The sequence below is a fragment of the Salvia splendens genome, chromosome 14, assembly GCF_004379255.2.
Source record: "Salvia splendens isolate huo1 chromosome 14, SspV2, whole genome shotgun sequence".
NCBI classification, from domain to species: domain Eukaryota; kingdom Viridiplantae; phylum Streptophyta; class Magnoliopsida; order Lamiales; family Lamiaceae; genus Salvia; species Salvia splendens.
The window spans coordinates 22587685-22608163 of NC_056045.1; the positions used below are offsets into that span (position 1 = coordinate 22587685).

Here is a 20479-nt window from a genome sequence, read left to right on the forward strand (position 1 = left end):
CAACTCTATTTTCCTTCTCCCAAATTTAATCAAACTAATGGATCCTTATGAACAAATGCGTCAAATATTGGAACAATCACTTGAAGAAGATCGACGACGGGAGGCGGAAGAAGCTGCGCCGCCCCAACGACGCTCCCGTACGTATATCCATCGTAACCGGGAGGAAGCCGCCGCAAGGTTAGTACGCGACTACTTCTGCGATAACCCGGTTTGGGGAGGTACGTACTTCCGTCGCCGTTTCTGCATGGGGAAACCACTATTTCTCCACATCGCGAATACTTTGGCAGCCCGGGAAGAGATCTTCCAGGAAGGGTTCGACGCGGTCGGCCGTCCCAGCCACACGACGCTGCAGAAATGTACTGCAGCAATCCGCCAGCTTGCGACGGGACAAACGGCCGACATGTTCGACGAATACCTCCACATCGGAGACAGCACTGGGCGAATGTGCTTGCTCAAATTCTGCAAAGGCGTTCGGGCAGCCTTCAGCGATGAATTTCTCCGGAGGCCAAGCACGGTCGATTGTCAGTTCCTGCTCGACCTTCACGAAACAGTGCACGGATTCCCCGGGATGCTCGGCAGCGTCGATTGCATGCACTGGCAATGGAAGAATTGCCCGGTGGCGTGGAAGGGGTCCTACACGAGCGGCCACAAAGGCACCCACCCAACCGTTATACTCGAGGCCGTTGCCGACTACCGACTTTGGATCTGGCACGCGTACTTCGGGGTCCCCGGGTCGAACAACGACGTAAACGTGCTCCACCAGTCCGACCTCTTGACCGAAGTTTTGGATGGTAAAGCGCCGGCCATCAACTTCGTCGCCAACAACCGGCTTTATAAAATGGGGTACTATCTCGCCGATGGCATCTACCTGAAGTGGCCTACCTTCGTGAAGACGTGCAGTGGGTCTGCGAACCCAAAGCAGGCTCTTTTTGCGCAGAAGCAGGAGGCTGCTCGCAAGGATGTGGAGAGGGCGTTCGGGATTCTCCAAGCGCGCTTCAACATCATCAAAGCCCCGGCTCGTACGTGGTTCATGGAAAACATGGTCGACATCATGTATACGTGCATAATCTTGCACAACATGATTGTCCAAGACGAAGGACCCGAGGCGGGAAATTGGTTCGACGACGAATCCCCCGGAAGCTCAACCGCAAGTAGTCCGCCTCGAAGTGGAGCGCATCCGTCTATACAAGAACGATTATCTATTCGTGCAAGGACACGCGACTCTAGTGCCCACACCCAACTCCAACAGGATCTAATTGAGCACATTTGGGCAAATTTTGGCGGATGAAATTATTAAAATTGTGTACTTTTAATTTTTTAGGATTTTTATTGTGTGCTTTTTATTTTTTTAGGATTTTAATTGTGTGCTTTTTATTTTTTTAAGTTTAAGTTGTAATTTTTTTTAATGTTGTGTGTTTTTTAATAAAGTGTGCTTGTTTTTTAATAAAGTGTGTTTATTTAAATTGAATTGGGTTGGAAATAAAAAAAAATGAAATTGAATGAATAGTAATTTAAGGAACGGTTAAGGAACGGAGGGTTGCAGGTTCCGTTCCTTAGTTAAGGAATGGAGTAAAAAAGTACAGTGGGGCCCTCAAATAGTGGTTTAAGGAACGGTATAGGAACGGTATAGGAACAGCGTTGTGGATGGCCTTATAATTTTGAGTGCACCGTGATCAATCGAATAATTAAAATCTTAGAGAAGAAAATAATTATTTTAAAGTTAAAAAACAAGAATAACTACTTTAGTCAAAAGATTAAGTGGCTAATAAAGTTTACATTAAATAGCCATTAAGTGTTAAATTGATAGAAGATAGTACAAAAAAAAAAGCCTGAGTTTTCGCTAAGACCACCACGGTAGATCAACCTCAACTCAAGTCCCCTAAAGAAGGCACAATATTCTTCTCTTATATGAATACCATGAAGAATAATATTGTGGAAAAAACTATGGTGATAATCTTTAGACCTAAAAACCAGTCAGAAAGAGGATTTTGTAAGATTATGGCATCGAATCCAATCATTTCTTCAATGAGGCAAGTGGGTTTGGGCGACAAGTTGCAGTCCACTTCAATTAAATAAATGATGTAAAGAAAATCACGCCATGCACGAACTTCAATTCCACCTCTGTTTAAGGTTTCACTTTCTCCACTAAAAAGTTGAAGAAAATTATATTTTGTTAATTCTAGACTTTTCGCTAAGGAACCGTATTAATGTTACCTACAATATGTATATGTATCAATGTTGGGTACTAAAGTAAAAATAATAATCAAATTCTCATATTTTAATTGATTTTAAATTTGACCATTTTGCAGATCGATCTCATGTATATAATGGGAATTTATTTATTTTTATATATGAAAATATTTTGCACTAGGTGAAACCAAGTGTGGAAAATTGAAAAATCATCTTGTAATTTTCTATACAAACCGATTTAGGGATTAAGTTGGAAAAGGTGTTGAATGCTATGGAAAGGGCGGATCTAGAATATATTAGTGTTATATTGTACCTTGTAGGTATGGTCCTAAAAATTCAATATAATAAGTAGTACATGCATGATTGATAAAATAATGAATTTTATTAAAGAAAGTATCATATCTAAAGAAAAGGAGCAATTTCCAATCTTAATATGGATATGGCCCTTAAATAATTTAATTCTTTTATTTTGTGATGTCAGGAAGTAGCGCATCCTGATAGGGAGTCGAATAATATTCTTTCATCTAACTATACTATAGTAATTCAGATCATTAATCAAATCATGAGGCTTTATCATTAGGCTATTGTGCACACAGAGATATCCACTACTATCTTTTTCCATCGAATTAAGGGCTTGTTCACCTTCCTGGTTATAGGCAGAATTTGGTTCAATTATGTTGTTTATTGGGTGTTCAAGATTCTTGGTTCATTTGTGGAGGCCCTGAAATTAAAAGTGAGCCCGCACTGTTCACTGTAGAAATAGGCATGATCGAATTCTCAAACTTTTGGTGAGATTTAAATCTACTTACACACCAAATATGAAGACAAATTTCCTATTTCACCCTTGAAATTTTCCCTTTCCACCCAACATCGCAGCGGTCACCATGAGGAGTACTTTAGTAAAACCACAATTATCAAAAGTCAAATTCATTATTTTAAACCACAAACTAGGACCTACCCACACTCATTTCTTGCTCATTGAACAACGAAATAAATTTTCTAATTTAAGGCCGAACAGTGCCAAATCCCATCACGATTCAAAACTCAACAACCCATATAAAGGAAAGTGAACATCTAATATTCTAACTTGTCTCATAGTTCCCACGCTCCAGTATTTTTACCTCCATAAATATTGGAGGATTTAAGATTTAAGCTAAGCATTGTAACACTAATGATTGATTAAGTTAGTGTTAGTATAACCATTTTATCCACAATGAGCATCCATCAATTGAAGATGAAATCGAAATAATGTTACAATTGGTATTAAAATCAAGGCTTTAAAGGAGCATATAATTGAGGGATGTTGAAAGATATGAGTATTATTCATTCAACTTGTTTAGAGAATTACAATAGGTACGCATCCTTTAAATAGGCCAAGGGTTACATAAAATTGGCAAGATTTTCCATAATACTCATTCCCTAATTAATTTATTTTCCTTGCTTACATATTTTCCTTTCTAACACTCCCCCTCAAGTTAAGTAATGGGATTACCGATACTTAACTTGCCCAATACCTCATGGAAGCTTCTTGCATCGACAGCTTTCGTGAGTATATCCGCCAACTGATCTTCAGATCTCACAAAATGAAGTTCTACCGTCTTGGCCTCTATATTGTCCTTGATAAAATGTCGATCCACCTCGACATGTTTTGTCCGATCATGCTGAACTGGATTTTCAGATATACTGATTGCCGCCTTATTATCACAGAACAACTTACATGACTTCTGTGAGTTTAAGTTCAACTCAATCATCAATTTCCTCAGCCACAGAATCTCAGTCAACCCACTCTTAATCCCTCGAAATTCAGCTTCTGCACTTGACAAGGCTACCACTTTCTGTTTTTTGCTTCTCCACGTGACAAGATTTCCTCCCACAAAGGTAAAATATCCAGCAGTTGATTTCTGTCATTTGGGTTCCCTGCCCAATCAGCATCCGTGAATCCATGAATCTCTAAATGTCCATGATTCTCGAATAGAATCCCATGGTTCGCTGTCCCTTTCAGATATCGAACAATCCTCAGTGTTGCTTCCCAGTGAGCTACTTGAGGTGCATGCATAAACTGACTAACAACTCCAACTACATAAGCTATGTCGGGTCTAGTGTGGGATAGGTATATCAATTTCCCAACTAAACGTTGATATCTCGTGCGGTGAGTGGCTTCAGCTCCTTCAACTATCCGCAGACCATGATTCTGAACCATAGGAGTATCTGCTGGCTTACAGTCCAGTAGTCCTGTCTCGGTTAAAAAGTCAAGTACATATTTCCTCTGACTGATGAAGATCCCCTTCTTTGACCTTAGCACTTCTATACCCAGAAAGTACTTTAGTAATCCCAAGTCCTTTATTTCAAACTCTGCAAACAAATTCTTCCTTAGCTTGCTTATTTCCTCTTCATCATCTCCCGTGAGAATCATGTCATCTACATAGATGATGAGGCATGTAATCTTTCCTTCTCTTTTCTTCAAGAATAATGTATGATCAGAGTTGCTTTGTTCATACCCATACTTCTTCATTGCCTCAGAGAATCTCCCAAACCAAGCTCTAGGTGACTGCTTTAGCCCATATAGTGTTCGTTTTAGTTTCCAAATCTTTCCTCCTTCGAAATCTCCAACAAATCCAGGTGGTGGCTCCATGTAAATGGGCTTCTTCAGTTCCCCATGTAAGAATGCGTTTGTCACGTCGAACTGATGTAGTGGCCATTCCCTGACTGCCGCTATTGAGAAGAGCACTCGAATAGTACTCATTTTTGCTACCGGTGAGAATGTTTCAGCATAATCAACTCCATAAGTCTGAGTGTATCCTTTGGCCACAAGTCTCGCCTTATACCTTTCAATCGACCCATCTGGCCTCCGTTTGATAGTGAAGACCCATCTGCATCCCACAGTTCGAACTCCATCAGGTTTAAGACATACTTCCCATGTATTGTTCTTCATCAGAGCCCGCATTTCTACTAGCATTGCTTCTCGCCAGTGAGCAATTTTCATAGCCTCCTCGGCCGTATATGGGATTTCTTCTTCTTCGTAAAGTGCTGCTTCAAACGCCCTAGCCATCTCTGTTAGATTTGCTTTAGCCAGATTCGCCATAGAATATCGGCTTCTACTAATCCTCTCAGGACTGTATCTCTTAGCCGGGACCCCACGAGTAGTTCTGTTGGGGAGTATATAGCGGCCGGTATCACCATCAATTGCTGCATTCTCATTCTCGTCTACACCAAAAGTGTCAGGAGTAATAACTGTATTATCTGAGCTAGTTTCAGGAATTACCTCGGATATCACTGGAGGAGGACTCGATTCAGGCGTAGGCGGTTGAGGAGGCTCTACCGCAGATGTGACTGACTCGGCAGTGACACTAGCTTGTTCTGTTGGTTCCACGTTTGAGATACTTGGATGTGGCATCGGAAAACTGAGGGGTCCAATTTTATCACACTCCCCCTGAACAGCACTCCCCCTGACCCCGAGGTTGGGTGTGATAGAAGTATTCACTTTCTAGAAAATTACAATTCATGGTTGTTATAACCTTCCTAGACCCCGGGTGATAGCATCGATAGCCCTTCTGATTACCCCATACCCCAAAAAAACACATTTTATTGCACATGCAGAAAATTTTCCTCTTTCGTGTTTCGGTACATGCACAAAAAAGGAACAACCAAAGATTTTGAGCGGAAGTATGAGAGGTGGGAGAATATCAGTAAGGGATGCGAGAGTCTGCTAAGGAGTTTTCATACCCAAAATTTTTGTAGGCAAACGATTAATCAGGTAGACAGCAGTGGCAACAGCTTCGGGCCATAAAAATTTAGGAACATTTGAGTCAAAAAACAGGGCTCTCATGACCTCTAGGATTATCCTATTCTTTCGTTCAGCTACACCATTTTGTTCAGGAGTGTAAGGACAAGTAGTTTGATGAACTAACCCATTTTCTTTAAAAAAATCAGTCATGTCTTTGTTAACAAATTCCCTACCATTATCGGATCTAAGAATTTTGATCGTGGTTTGGAATTGTGTCTGGATCATTGTAAAGAAACGGGGAAATTTTTCAAAAACGTCAGATTTATGCTTCAAAAAATATACCCAAGTCAATCTAGTGCAGTCATCCACAAAAATGAGAAAATATTTAAAACCATTATCACCAACAATAGGAGTTGGACCCCAAACATCGGCATGCACTAGAGAAAAAATAGTCTTAACACGAGTATCACTTGATCTAAAGGATTGTTTGTGGTTTTTTGCCAAAACACAAGATTCGCAAGTAATATCCTTAAAATGGGAAAACTTTGGAAAAAGCAATTTTAAATACCCCGAGGATGGATGCCCCAATCTGCGGTGCCACAACCAAGCTTCCTGATTTACAGATCCGTGAGCAAGCATCGCGGTGCCACCTTGTTGAGTAATCTCATCCACATAATAAAGACCTTGACGCTCAGTGCCACGCCCAATTATCCTCCTCGTCCTGATATCCTGTAATACACAGAAATTTGGATGCATTAGTAACGTACAGTTTAATTCTTTCGTCACGTGACTGATAGACATAAGTTTATGAGATAATTTGGGCACATAGAGGCAATTTGTAAGCTTCAGGGTTGAGGATATTTCAATGGTTCCACTCCCACCCACAGCGGTCAACTCTCCATCGGCAGTTTGAATTTGGCTTTTAGTTGCCCCATTAAATTCACAAAAATCTTTCAGATCGTAGGTCATAGTATCAGTTGCCCCACAATCAAAAATCCACTCACTCTCCTTAGGGTCAATTTTACTTTGGGCAATGCATGCAATAGGTATATTTTCCAAGGGTGCAAAATGATTTGGGCTTAAGACGGAACTTTCAGACAGTTTTGGGGTCAAACGTGGAATATAGTTTTTCTGGGGTCCTAACTGTAATTTTCCCGGGTCATATTGCATATATTCTGAACTATAAGGACCAGAAATTAAATTACTCATGCTTTGGGGTTTATTCTGAAAATCAAATTGGGGATCGGGGTTTCTCAACCCCAATCCGTTACCTCCATATGACCCGCCTCCTTTCTTCTCTGCGAAGGCTGCCTCGCCGGGCCTGCCGCCTCCACCCGGTTGAGGACCGGTATCTCCTGCTCTCCCACGGGTGTTAGTCATCTCCCTATTCTCTGCTCCTTGCAGAAATAATCCGCCTCCATCTTCGACTCCGATGGCTAATCGAGCTTTAGCCTTTTGATTTTCATCCCACCATTCCGGAAATCCAACGAGGAGGAAACATGTATCTCGAGTATGTCTTTGTTTTCCGCAATGAGAGCACCAAAATTTTGATTTGTCGGGTTTGAAACCGCCTTGGCGATTGGGCTGTTGCGCGGCGGTTCGTGGTGGTGGTTGTTTTGGTCGCGGTGGTGGCTGGTTTCTGACGGCGAACCCGTGTCCGACTTGGCCCGATGATGATCCATCTTTGATTGCGCCGGTCTGGAGATCGATGTCTGCTGCTGGCATGATTTTCAACCGCGTAGCTTCTCGTTTTACCAGACCGTATGCGGTCTCGGCTGAGGGCAACGGGGTTTCCTTGAGAATATCCCTTCGGATCCCGTCATATCTTGCATTCAAGCCTGTTAGGAATTTGAACAGCCGTCTTGTTGCTACATACGTTCGAAGTTGGCTAATCCCCTTGTCGCAGCAATCCACAGGTTGATGTTGGCATCGGTCAATTTCGACCCAGATTCCGTGGAGATGTCGCCAATATGTTTCTAGCCCATGTTCCCCTTGCACGATTCGGCCTGCCTTTTCCTCTAGATCGTACAACAGATATGGATCTGCAGTACTTTCGAATGTAGTTTGTAGGCTCTCCCACAGAGCTTGCGCAGTTTGGTGATGTGCAAAGTCGACAACAATTTCTGTTTCGACTTTGTCAATTATCCATGAGAACACTGTCATATCGGCTTCCTCCCATTCTGTGTACCCCTTCATTCCAGGTTCCGGCGGCTGCGGTGTACCGTTGATATACCTGTTTGCTCGTCTTCCCACGATGGCTACTCTCATCAGCCGTTTCCATAGGGGATAATTCATCCCGTTGAGTTTAACGGCTAGAGTAACATTCTTACTCATCTTTAATCGTGTCTCCTCCATATTTGGTTTCTCTTCATCGTCTGACATGTTGCAGGTTGAAAATAACCGCCTTCTTGGTCGGGAAAGGTATTAGGCTATGATGATTTTGTTATGAGCCTTTGCTCTGGTACCATGTTGAAAGATATGAGTATTGTTCATTCAACTTGTTCAGAGAATTACAATAGGTACGCCTCCTTTAAATAGGCCAAGGGTTACATAAAATTGGCAAGATTTGCCATAATACTCATTCCCTAATTAATTTTTTTCCCTTGCTTACCTATTTTCCTTATTTACATATGTTCCTTTATAACAAGGGAAAGTGTCAATTGTTTGGATTGGAACATCTTCATGTGTTGTTTGTACTTGTGATCTCTAACGGTGGGGGGCATGGTTCTTCACTCATCCACACAATCCTGGTCGTAAACAACTTGTGGCCTTTATTTCGAATCAATTAATGGGTCCCATTTAATTAATTCAGACTTATTTGTTGGCAATTTTGTGTGTTTCGTTCTATTTATTGCTCTCTTAAACTATTTCCAATTTCTGACCATCATGTGTTTTATTTATCTTTCAAACTGTGCAAGACTACATATATGTGCATCATATAAAAGCTAGTAAATATTACGAGTCATCTAATTTTTAAAACTGATCGATCAACCATTTCAATCTAATAGAATAACCTAGTAAACAGGCCCAAACTCGAGTATTTAACTTTTGCCTTTACGCTTAAAGTTTGCAACAACAATTATATTTCTATTTTTGACAACTTGCAGATTTGCACGAGTTAATTTAACTAAGACCAACAGCTTAATCCTCTTGGCTAAAAGAAGCCAACCTGTCAGGGAGTGACGCATAACTCTTATGCGTCACTAACAAAAAGACGCATAATCCTTATGCGTCGCTATTAAACGACGCATAATCATTGTGCGTCGTTAGTTAATGACGCATAACCATTGTGCGTCGTTTATTAGAGACGCATAACACTTATGCGTCGTTTATTAGAGACGCATAATACTTATGCGTCGTTTAATAGCGACGCATAACTCTTATGCGTCTTTAGTTAGCGACGCATAATACTTATGCGTCGTTAGTTGAGTTTTAAAACGGGCAGAAGGCAGAATCAGGCAGAAACGCGACGAAAGAGGCGAAGCAGGCGAGGCAGGCGATTTCCGACGAATCCGAGCAAAATCCGGCGAATTACCACCATTTTGCAACCATTTTCCGGTAATTGTTCTTCAATTTGGCTAAATACATCCTTTAATGTTTAATTTGGGCATGTTTTCCGTTATTTAGTAAAAGTAGGGTTTTTGATTAAATTGATGGATTTTTGGTATTTTTGTGTTGTTTTGTTGCATATAAGTAGCGATTATGATGAAATTATGGGTTATGATGAAATTGATGGAATTTTTGGACGACTTTCCGTAATTTGTGTATTTCATATGGATTTAATTTAGCAAAATTAGCGTTTATGATGAAATTGTTGGATTTGTTGGTCGATTTTCCGTAATTTGGGTATTTCATATGCATATAATTGAATGGGTAGTAGCAATTGATTAAGTTTTTGTAATTGTGCCCCTTTTGGTGGGCGATTTTATGCATATATTGTGCCCCTAAGTTGCAATTTAGTTAGCTTGTTGATTGTTGAGTTGTTATGAAAAAAATTTGAAGCATGGGTGAATGTTTTGAAGTAGATGGCATCTGCAAGTTCCGAACAACAGTTATGCTATGGACCTGAGGATCCATCACTACTGTTTCATCAGAGCGAACACATTTCAAGCTCGTTGTTGGCGAATGGCACAACAAATGTGTTGAGAAGTCGTAGGACGGAGAGTAAGGTGTGGGCATTGCCTATACATGAAAATGTGATGTATTGGCTAGGTGTATGGGGGTTCAGAGGCGTGGTTGAATGTGGAAGACCGATGAGGATGGACAATGAGCTAATAACTGCCTTGATCGAGCGCTGGAGGCCTGAGACACACTGTTTCCACCTTCCAGTTGGGGAAGTTACTGTTACCTTACAGGATGTGCAAAGCCTGTGGGGTTTGAGAGCAGACGGTCGTGCTTTCACTGGCCGGGATGAACGAGGCAGCCTCTTCTAATTTATTGGCGGTATGTGATGTTTTTGTATATAAAAACGTCTTTAGTTTAGTTTAAAGTTTGTATTGCTCAAAGTGGTATGATGTCATTTGTATTTTTGTTATCTAGGTTGAGACCCTTCAGGGGATATGGCATTTGACCTCTGAGCATGACACAGACCCTCGGTTCATTCAGATTCGAGACATGGCTGCTTCGGCACTTCGTGCGATGAACCATGCTGATGCGATGGAGTATCCATCTTCTCAACGGCAAAATGTGGTCGTGCCGCCACGCCCACCAACTTCTCTTCGTCATGGACTGCCGGGTGTCCGGACGGGTGGGCACGGGATTACACGACAGCATAGGTTGGCGCAGCAGCAGCAACCGCAACCTGAGTATGCGGTACCAGAGCCCTTGAGTCCGGAGTACGATCCCCCAGGATGGTCTCAGTTGAGTGGTGCAAGCATTGAGCCCTCGCAATGGGGAGCACGCGCGTCATGTGATTCATTCTTTGGAGGTGTGTCTGATTGGGATGCATCTCAACAAGGACGTGACACGTACTTTCAGAATTATCAATTTATGGATCGTGTGGGGGAAGAAGAGGGTCAGGAAGAAGAGGGTCCGGAAGAAGAGGGAGGGGAAGAAGAGGGTCAGGAAGAAGAGGGTCCGGAAGAAGAGGGCGGGGAGGAACATGACGAAGTAATATTCCGACCACCGACCGCGGGATCCTCACGATCATCAAGTACGATTGGCCGGGCTATGCAGAATGTATTCAGGGGCTTCTCAACAAGGAAGAACAAAGGGAAGGCTCCGACAAAGTTCACGCCTCCATCTAGATAGATTTCGGGCATATGTCAGTATTTGTGTCTATTGAAACAGGTTGTGGTTGATTATTTTTTATGTGATGAAAAATAGGATCAACAAATATTATTTTGCTATGGTTGAATGAACAGTATTATGATTTTGATAAACAACTATATAAACGAATATCAACATATGACCGAGCGAAGTATTATGATTTTGATAAATCAGTATTATGATTTTGATATAAAATTCGGTTACAAATATAAACGAATACCAAATATAAACCGTATTATGAAACAAATAACAAATTTTGAATCATAAAATCGCCCGATCGGGCATTTTAGGCACGTAAATCGCCCGACCGGGCGAAGTTTCTGGACTAAACAGTGCTGAACGAAATTGCTTTTGTGACGCATAACTATTATGCGTCTCTATTTGGTGACGCATAACTCTTATGCGTCGTTACTTGGTAACGCATAAGTGTTATGCGTCGTTTATTGGTGACGCATAATGCTTATGCGTCACCAAGTGAATTTCGTTTCTACACTGAATTCACATTTTTGAACATTTTTTCCGGGTTGTGTGTGGCTTTTTGAAACACATAATGTTACAAAATTTTTAGTCTAGACATAATAAAACACATCATAAATGTCGACAACATCTCACAAATGTTGATACATACATAACATCTCAAATACACAAGTTCAGATGCAAATGGCTACCATGACTTTACTGAACGGCACCGGCTGAGCAATTTCTTCGGTCATGCCCCTCTATCCCGCAATTTCTGCAACGACGGGGAGCTCTCGGTTCATCCTCCTCCTGGACATCCATTTGATTAAGTATCCTCCTTCTTCTAACTCGGCCACGCGTTCTAGGAATCAACTGCTGAGGGGTGATGCACAATTTCCATGAAGGTGCAACCCAATACTCTTCATGTCTTGGTGCATCAAATGAAACTTCACTATAGTACTGTGATCTCCATGTACCTAGGTAGTACTTCTCATCTATCAGGTCAATCATAACATGACCTCTGTCTCTAGCAACCGCACAAGCATGCGAACAAGGGATTCTCCACATCTGCCACTTACCACAACTGCAACTCGATTCCAAATACCTGACTATTTGAACATTGTTGCCCTTTGACACTCCTTGTACGATTCTTCCTCGAGTTCGGACATGGTACTTCCCTAGATCTCGGTCAATGACAGTGATGTAATGTTTTCGCCCCTTTGAGTCATTCTTAGCAAGTCTGTCCCTCGCCCATGGGGTTAATTCACCTTCGGTGTGTTCTATTATTGTCTTCTTCTCCGCCCACCATTTTACCGTCCTCCAAAATGTCAAATCAACCAACGCTCTAATCGGCAACTCTCTCACACCCCTCAAGACGTTATTGTAGCACTCCGACATGTTTGTGGTGGCCACCCCCCACCTAAGTCCACCATCGTAGCACAGTGACCAACATTCTTTTGTAATCCTATTCAGCATTCGAACCGCACCACTGTTGACATCATATAGTGCTCGACGTCTTCTGGCAAATTTACGTTCCTGAGAACTGACCCCCAACTTCCATATAATGGCCTTCACATTGGGGCCCTTGTGCTTCTTCAACACATTTGCCCTCACATGAAGCAAACAAAATTTGTGGTGTATCTGCGGGGCCGTAGTCATGATTTCAGACTCCATTGCATTCAAGAGTCCTTTATGCCTATCTGATATAATGCACACCTCCCTCTCGTATTTCACTACATGAGTTCTGACATGATCCAAAAACCACGACCAACTGTCATTGGTTTCTTCATCCACCACAGCATATGCAATAGGCAAGCATGTCTTGTTAGCATCAAAACCACAAGCAACAAGCAACTTACCTTTAAATCTTCCTCGAAGGTGAGTCCCGTCCACTGTTAACACCGGTGCGGCCTTCTGGAACGCATGTATTGCAGGCCCAAATGCCCAGAAAACATAGTTGAACACCATTGTACGCCTCTGACTCAACAGATCGTTATGCTTCCACTCAACAATTGTGCCCATATTCTGTGACTGGAGTTCAAACATGTAGCTTGGCAACTGCCTAAACGACTCCTCCCATCCACCGTATACAAACTCTATAGCCTTTCTCTTTGCATACCACGCCTTCTTATAACTGATTAACACACCAAATCTGTCTTGAATATCAGCTATTATTGAGAAGACCTTGAAATCGGCACATTGTCGCACATGATGTCGAATCAACAGAGCTATCATTGGGGCTGAAAAGTTAGCATGATCTCTATTAGCACGATGGCCTATACAGGTATGTCGATTCTTCCACTTCCTAACTTCCCACATATCGTCATGCGACCTTTGTGTAACTGAAACCTCCCACTTACATTCCCTCGCCTTTTCAGCATCGGTGGTGCTGATGATGCCTGCCCCTGTGACTGTCGTTCCTGCTGGAAATTTGCATACAGCATGCCACCTTCTTAATTTGCTCTCGACAACCTTAAACTGTTTTTCATTCCATAAACTCCACATAGTTATAGCAGTTTTCACGTGTAGCTTGGAATCAAATTTTGTTCCCAACACAATCCGATGCGGCTCATTCTCATTCCAATACAAAAGGCTGTGTTCATTACCTCCCACATCATCCGATACTCCAGAAGGACGACTTGGTAATTCACGAAAGAATCTAAACCCATTAGGATTGTATTCCGGAAGTGGTTGTTCACCTTGCATAACAGGTTTACATGGTACTATCTCATCATCAGAACTAGCACCGACATCATCAGCACCATCACCATCACTGAGATCGGGGTCTGGCTCTGTCTCGGATAGTGGCCTTGGCTCATCAAGATCATCTGCATCATCTACCTCATCATTCAATCCAACACCAACATCAGCAACATCTACAACATCTACAACATCTACAACATCTCTCTGCTCATTCATTTGGTCCACCCTCGCAGATGATCCAATACCACACTCAAAACTCATTTGTTCAAACCTCGCAGATGCTCCAATACCATAATCAACAACTGGTGGGATTTCTTCACTCCTCACAGGTGAATACTCAACAAATAATTCAATACACCCACTTGAATTTTGAGCATTGTTGAACATAAACATTACACTATCATCATTGCGAATCACAGAACATGTATAACTCATACCGGAACCATAGACTATACATTGTCTCCATAATAATTCAATTGTGTGTTGGTTCATATCTATTCCCATCGCATCACAAATCATTGCTACCAACTCATAATAGGAAACACATGAATTTAATATAATGGAGCTCCTCGCACGAGGTGGGTCATAACCAATACCCATATGTGGTAGTTGAACTACTCTACCACCCCAATACAAACTCACAAATACTTGCATGATTTCTGCATCAAAAACATATAAACCAACGACAATTATGGACATTTTCCTACAAGCCCTAATTTGTATAAATTGGGTAAAACTAACAAATGAAAGCACAATAAACATGAATAATGATGAATGTAGCTAAATTGATGAACAAATTACCGGATCTTATGGAGAAATCGCCGGAGAAATTGCCAGAAAACGCCGGAAATCGCCGAGATAGAGGAATTGAAAGTGTATGAAGGTGCGTTCTGTGATCTGCGTGTGACTGGAGGCAGATAAAAGCCGCCTTAACGACGCATAACCAATGTGCGTCGTTCATGAGCGACGCACAACCCTTATGCGTCGTTAAGCGACGCATAATCCTTATGCGTCATTACTTAACGACGCATAATGGTTATGCGTTTCATTAAGAACGACGCACAATCATTATGCGTCACTCCCTCAATTAGAATGAATCTATTCTCCTTCATTAAATTGGAATTCCATTACTCTCTTAGCACAAAAGAAGAAAGACCTCGTGGATGTGTTAATACCTAATTAGGTGCTGTTCAATAAAAATCCTTACAACAAAGAATCCTTACAATACAATGAACTCAACATCACAGTATTAACATATATATACTCTCTCCTTATCATAATAGATGGCATATTTGAGAAGTATCACGAAATTTTAGGATATGTTATTTTGTGTATTAGATGGAGAGAGAAAAAATAGTATATTTATATTAATATGATAGAAAACTTTTTTTGAAAAGAAAATGTGAGATCTTAAGATGGGACGAATTAAAAAGAAAAGTATGATAAGAGGAGTACTAAGAGCATTAGCAGTGGGGTGCCCTAAGTGACGCTCTAAAGCCCGCTCTATGCACCGCCACGTCAGCATTTTATCCTCCTACCCTTACACCTGTGGTGGGGTGCCTATAAGCCGCCCTATAGGTTTCACTATTGTTTTGTTAATTAATTTAAATGTTTTCAAATATGTCAATGCAAAATAATTAAAAAATACCACGATTAATTAAAAACGGCAAATCCTACACTGATTAAAAAAAGTTTTACACGTGTTAGAAATGAAAAAAAGTTGACTACTCTACAAAAGTCCCAACTTGCGGCGCAGCTCGTCGATCATCCCGTGGAGGTATTCGGCTTTGGCCGGGTCCTGACATTGCATGAGGGCGTTGTATTTATATAAATAAATTTTTCGGAATAAAAAAAAACAAAACAAAAACGCGTTGCATCGTCCGCGCCATCGTTCGCGTTGCCCACAATGGGCGGACGATGGCGCGAACGATGCCATATCGTCCGCGTATCGTCCACGGACGATTTATAGGGCGCGGACGATGGCGCGCCCGAGGCATCGGGTGGCCTATCGTCCGCCCCATTGCGGATGCTCTAATAAGGTTTTAATTAATTAATGGGTTTAGCATCTACTCCCTTAGGTCATCCGCAACGTTGTCTCTTATCCGTCTCTTAATCGTCTCATCTCTTCACTATTCATGGGTCCACTGGACTATTCATCTCATCTCTTAACTAAGAGACAAGACCTACAACTCTCCATCTCTTAACTATCTCATCCCTTAACTATTCATTCAATTTCATTTTTTATTTTTATTTCCAACAAATTCAATTAATAAAAACACTTTATTAAATAAAATAAAATTACAATTTAAAATCCTAAAAAAATAAAAAAACACATAATTAAAATCTAAAAAAATAAATAAAAAACACATAATTTAATATACTAGAAATTAAAAATTACATGGAAATGTCAGCCATCGTGGGAAATGTCAGATACTCAATTCTGGCAAGATGGGCTTGATATTGGGGAGGCGTCATGCGGGAAAAGTCAGCCATCGTGGCGACCAAGTACATGGACATTAAGTTGTTCGAGCCCGAGCCCGCCTGGCTTGATTCACCTCGGCCCCTCCTCCCTCTAGCCGCCTTCGCCGCCTTGATCCCTTGCGGCCGACGGTTCCCAAGGGAGGACCCCCTGCATCGGTGGCCGTACCCTCAACCTCCTGTGAGGCAAACTCTTGTGCGGCGCTGCCTGAACTGCCCTCACTAGACGAGTATTGGCAACCCGCCGTGTGCTTCGTGCGTTTCGAGGTCGAGCTTGTGCTGGACTGGATACCGCTTGCCCACCTTTCCTCGTCTCTGACCATCTCCCAAACATCGACATGTTTGAATTCTTTGCCGTTGTCGTAAAAAAAAACTCGCAAAGCCGCTCTCAGAATGTCGGCTCCGCTTTAGTAATTCGCCGCTTCATTCTTGTAGATCCCGTAAATTTTTTTGACTTCTCTGTCAACTCGGTCAAAACTACTGCGGAGCATCTTCAATGTGCGGCGGCGGGACCCCTTTGGCTTAATCTCGTTGTAGGCGTCGGTGACCTTTTCCCAAAAACACTTCCGGGTTTGTTGATTTCCGACGATGGGATCGTACGAGACGCTGACCCAGGCGTTGTACAGGGCCATCGTGTCCTTGCGACTGTATGAATGACGACCTACATCCTCCTCCTCTTCCTCCGCAGCGTCGAATGCGCGAGCCCTGGAGTTTCCACCGCTTCTTCCTCCTTCCGGATTGGGTTCATCCGGATAATCCTGCCTAATTTAGGATAATCCCTGCGAATACCTCGGGGCGGAGGGACGAGCGTATGCATCCACATCAAAATGGGGGTGCTTGGTACGCCGCCGGCGTCGACGAGCTTTGGGTGCCCGGCGTCGACGAACCGGAACCGGAACCGGAACCACCCAAGACATTGTACATACCCCCAGTCGCCAAACGCGTTTATGTCAAAGCCGCCGGAGCTGCCAGAGTTTCCATCGCCGGACATTTTGTGATGAAAATTGGAGAGGTGAGATGAAAATTGGAGAGGAAATGAAGTTGATTTGAGAAGAATAGATGTGTGTTTGTGTGTATAATGAGGATGAAAGATGAGTATTTATAGATTAAAAAAATAAGAAAATAAAAAAAATAACCGTTGAACGGTGATATGACCGTTTTTTAATTTTTTTTATTAAAATCAAATTTTAAAAAAAATAATTTATTGCGTCAGCGTGCCGACGCCCACTCCGGACCGGCGAGCGGGCGTCACGCCTAGCGCCAGCGCTCGCCAACCGTCTCTTTGGGACGAGACGCTCGCCTAGACCGGGACGAGAAGCGGGGCTGCAACGCCGTCTCGATGTCATCTCGTCTCGCCGAGACGAGATAGAGATGACAACGAGACGCTTTGCGGATGGCCTTAAGCGCATTAATTAATGGGTTTGCGCTGAAGCAGCACGCTATCAATTCCCATTGGTGAGTGCCTCCACGCGCTGCTCCACCATCAAACTTATTGGTGTCTCTGGCGGCGCTGCTCCACCATCACACTTATTTTTCAGTATGTATACAATTTTGGAACCACCGATCTTAAATTTTAAAATGTAACACAAAAAATTTGAAAGCAGAAAAAAAACGTGGGAATTAAGTATTCAATTCTTGTTTGGAATTAGTTATTCAGTTCTTGTTTGGAACAACTATTTACGATGAGAGCGTAGACATATACTCCAACCCCAAACTAAAATACGTCCAGTTATATCGACTTTCCAGACTTCACAACTCAACCTATAATCGATTAATTTATTTTATACTCCCTCCGTCCATAAAATATTATTCACCATTAATCGGTACGAGTTTTAAGAAATATGAAGGAAATTAGGTGGAAAATGTTAATGGAGTATAGACCCCAACTTTTATATATTGTACTTATAAGTTTTATAGTGAAGAGTGAACTTCACCAAATATCCCCAATTTTTTGACTTCTTACACTAATGACCCATAACAAAAAATGGCACCGGAAGACCCTAATGTTAAATATAATCACGAATGGAGTTTTTTTAGTCACTTTTCGGACGAAAATGCCAAATAGCTTGAAGGTCATTATTGGCAATCCCTAAATTCGCTGACATATGAATTCTGTCACATTTCTGTCGGCTGTTTCTTATGTGATTTCCTAATAAGTCCTGATACTTCATACGATATTAAAGTTTTGTCAATATTTGTACCAAAAAATATTATTATATCCCTCTATTTCTAGTTAGTGGTAACAATATACTAGTTATATCATGTTGGAAATTCATTGAGAAAAAAAATATGGAAAAGTGAAGTTATTTATGCAATAAAATCCGAATCAATAATACATAAAATAAAAAATATGTCACATTTAATTAAATGATACCAAATTTTAATTACGTATGCAGTATCAGAATTTATTAGAAAATTACGTAATAAGTTTCTGACAGAAATGTGGCAGAAATCACATGTCAGCAATATAATGTAGTGACAAAAATAGCCTTGTAGGACCTGAGGGTGTTTTGGTCCGAAAAAACATGATTCGTGATTATATTTAACGTTAGGGTCTTCTGGCGCTATATTTTTTTTGTTAGGGGTCACTGGTGCAACAAGTCAAAAAGTTAGAGATATTTGGTGCAGTTCACTTTATAGTGAAATGTGAGTGTAAAGTATTAATTGAGTATAAGGCCCGCTTACCTAAAATGAAAGAAGTGAATGTGTACAATATTTTGTGAACAATCCAAAATAAAAATGTGGACAATATTTCATAGATGGAAGGAGCATTGTTTAAACATAGGAGTAGTATATTAAAAACTCTAGTCCTAAAAAAATGTTAGCAAAGTTTGTAGTATTAAGAAAATTGTAATTTACTGTATATCATAACTTTTGGTTGACTTCTGGTCGATCCATAACTTATAAAATTAACTAATAAATCATACGGTTTGCATATACAATTAAAATTTGGATGAAATTTGTCATTTAAATCATAATTTTTGGTTAACTTCTGGGTAAGTTTAGCATTACTTCATATTATGATGGTCGATTTTAGATGATTATATTGTACTCCATCTGTCCCACAAGAATATGTATTTTCCAATTTTGGAACGTCTTTTCTCTCTAATGAGGTGTGACCCATTTTCCACTAATAATACTTTAATTACTTTCTCTCTACATCTCTATTACTTTACCAATTTTACATTAAAACATGTGCCGAACCCAAAATGCATATTCTTTGGGGACGGAGGGGGTAATTCGTGAAGATAAAATGATGAACAGTACAAAAGTAACCACATATTTCATCAAATTTTAATTGTATGGGACATAAATATATAAAATTAAAATTGTGTTTGATTAACTATTTTTAAAATTTATGGGATAAACTATAAATAACCAAAAAATTACTCCCTCCTTCCGCCATTACTCATCTCTGCGTTATTCTCTCTCTTACTTTACAATTTCTTTACTTAAACTATTTATTACCATTATTTTTGTAAAACGAATGCAGAAAAGTCAATGTGACTTCTAATAGCGGACAGAGGGAGTATGATTTAAATAGCAATTTTTCATTTCTTATATCCGTAATGATTCAAAGATCCCACATTTATTCTTACGCAAGCACTCTCTTACACCCACGCCCTAAGCAGAAAATATTCACTAGTTCTTCCATACCAAATAGTACTATGAGTTGGTGTGTCCAACTAATCATTCTTTGACAAATGGAAAAATCTACATCCAATTAGGCAATCATTATTTAGGAAAAGTAGCTTAATAGGTATTTATATATGGAAATTATCTAACTGTATTTCGACTAATAATGCATGCTTATTTTGTGGTAACTTTCTTTAAATTAGTATCATGTATGTGCAATAATAAAATAAAACAAAAATTAGAATATTAAAAGCGAAGTTCACTTAGAAGATTGCATATATTAATATTATGTTATGTGAATGTTAATTATCATATTAATAGATAATTAATATCCAAATGTCAATTTAAATGTACGGATTAATAAGTTGATAATCTTTCATTAAATTTAAAATCAACTAATTTTCTAACTCTTTTGTTTAAAAGAATATAAAATGAATAATCTTTGATTTAAATCTTCTTATTTTAAAAATTTCTTTATTTTTGACATGCTACCAAGAAAAATAAATTAATTAATAGGCTAAT

At 40.6% G+C, this 20479-nt stretch overlaps 1 long non-coding RNA gene across 1 annotated transcript; it reads left to right on the forward strand.

The window, feature by feature from the left end:
* Positions 1-13190: 13190 nt before the first annotated feature.
* LOC121765283 lies at positions 13191-13575 on the forward strand. The gene is made up of 3 exons (XR_006042808.1): positions 13191-13225; positions 13309-13424; positions 13519-13575. It is a non-coding gene; the product is annotated as an uncharacterized LOC121765283 (long non-coding RNA).
* The last annotated feature ends 6904 nt before the right edge of the window (positions 13576-20479 follow it).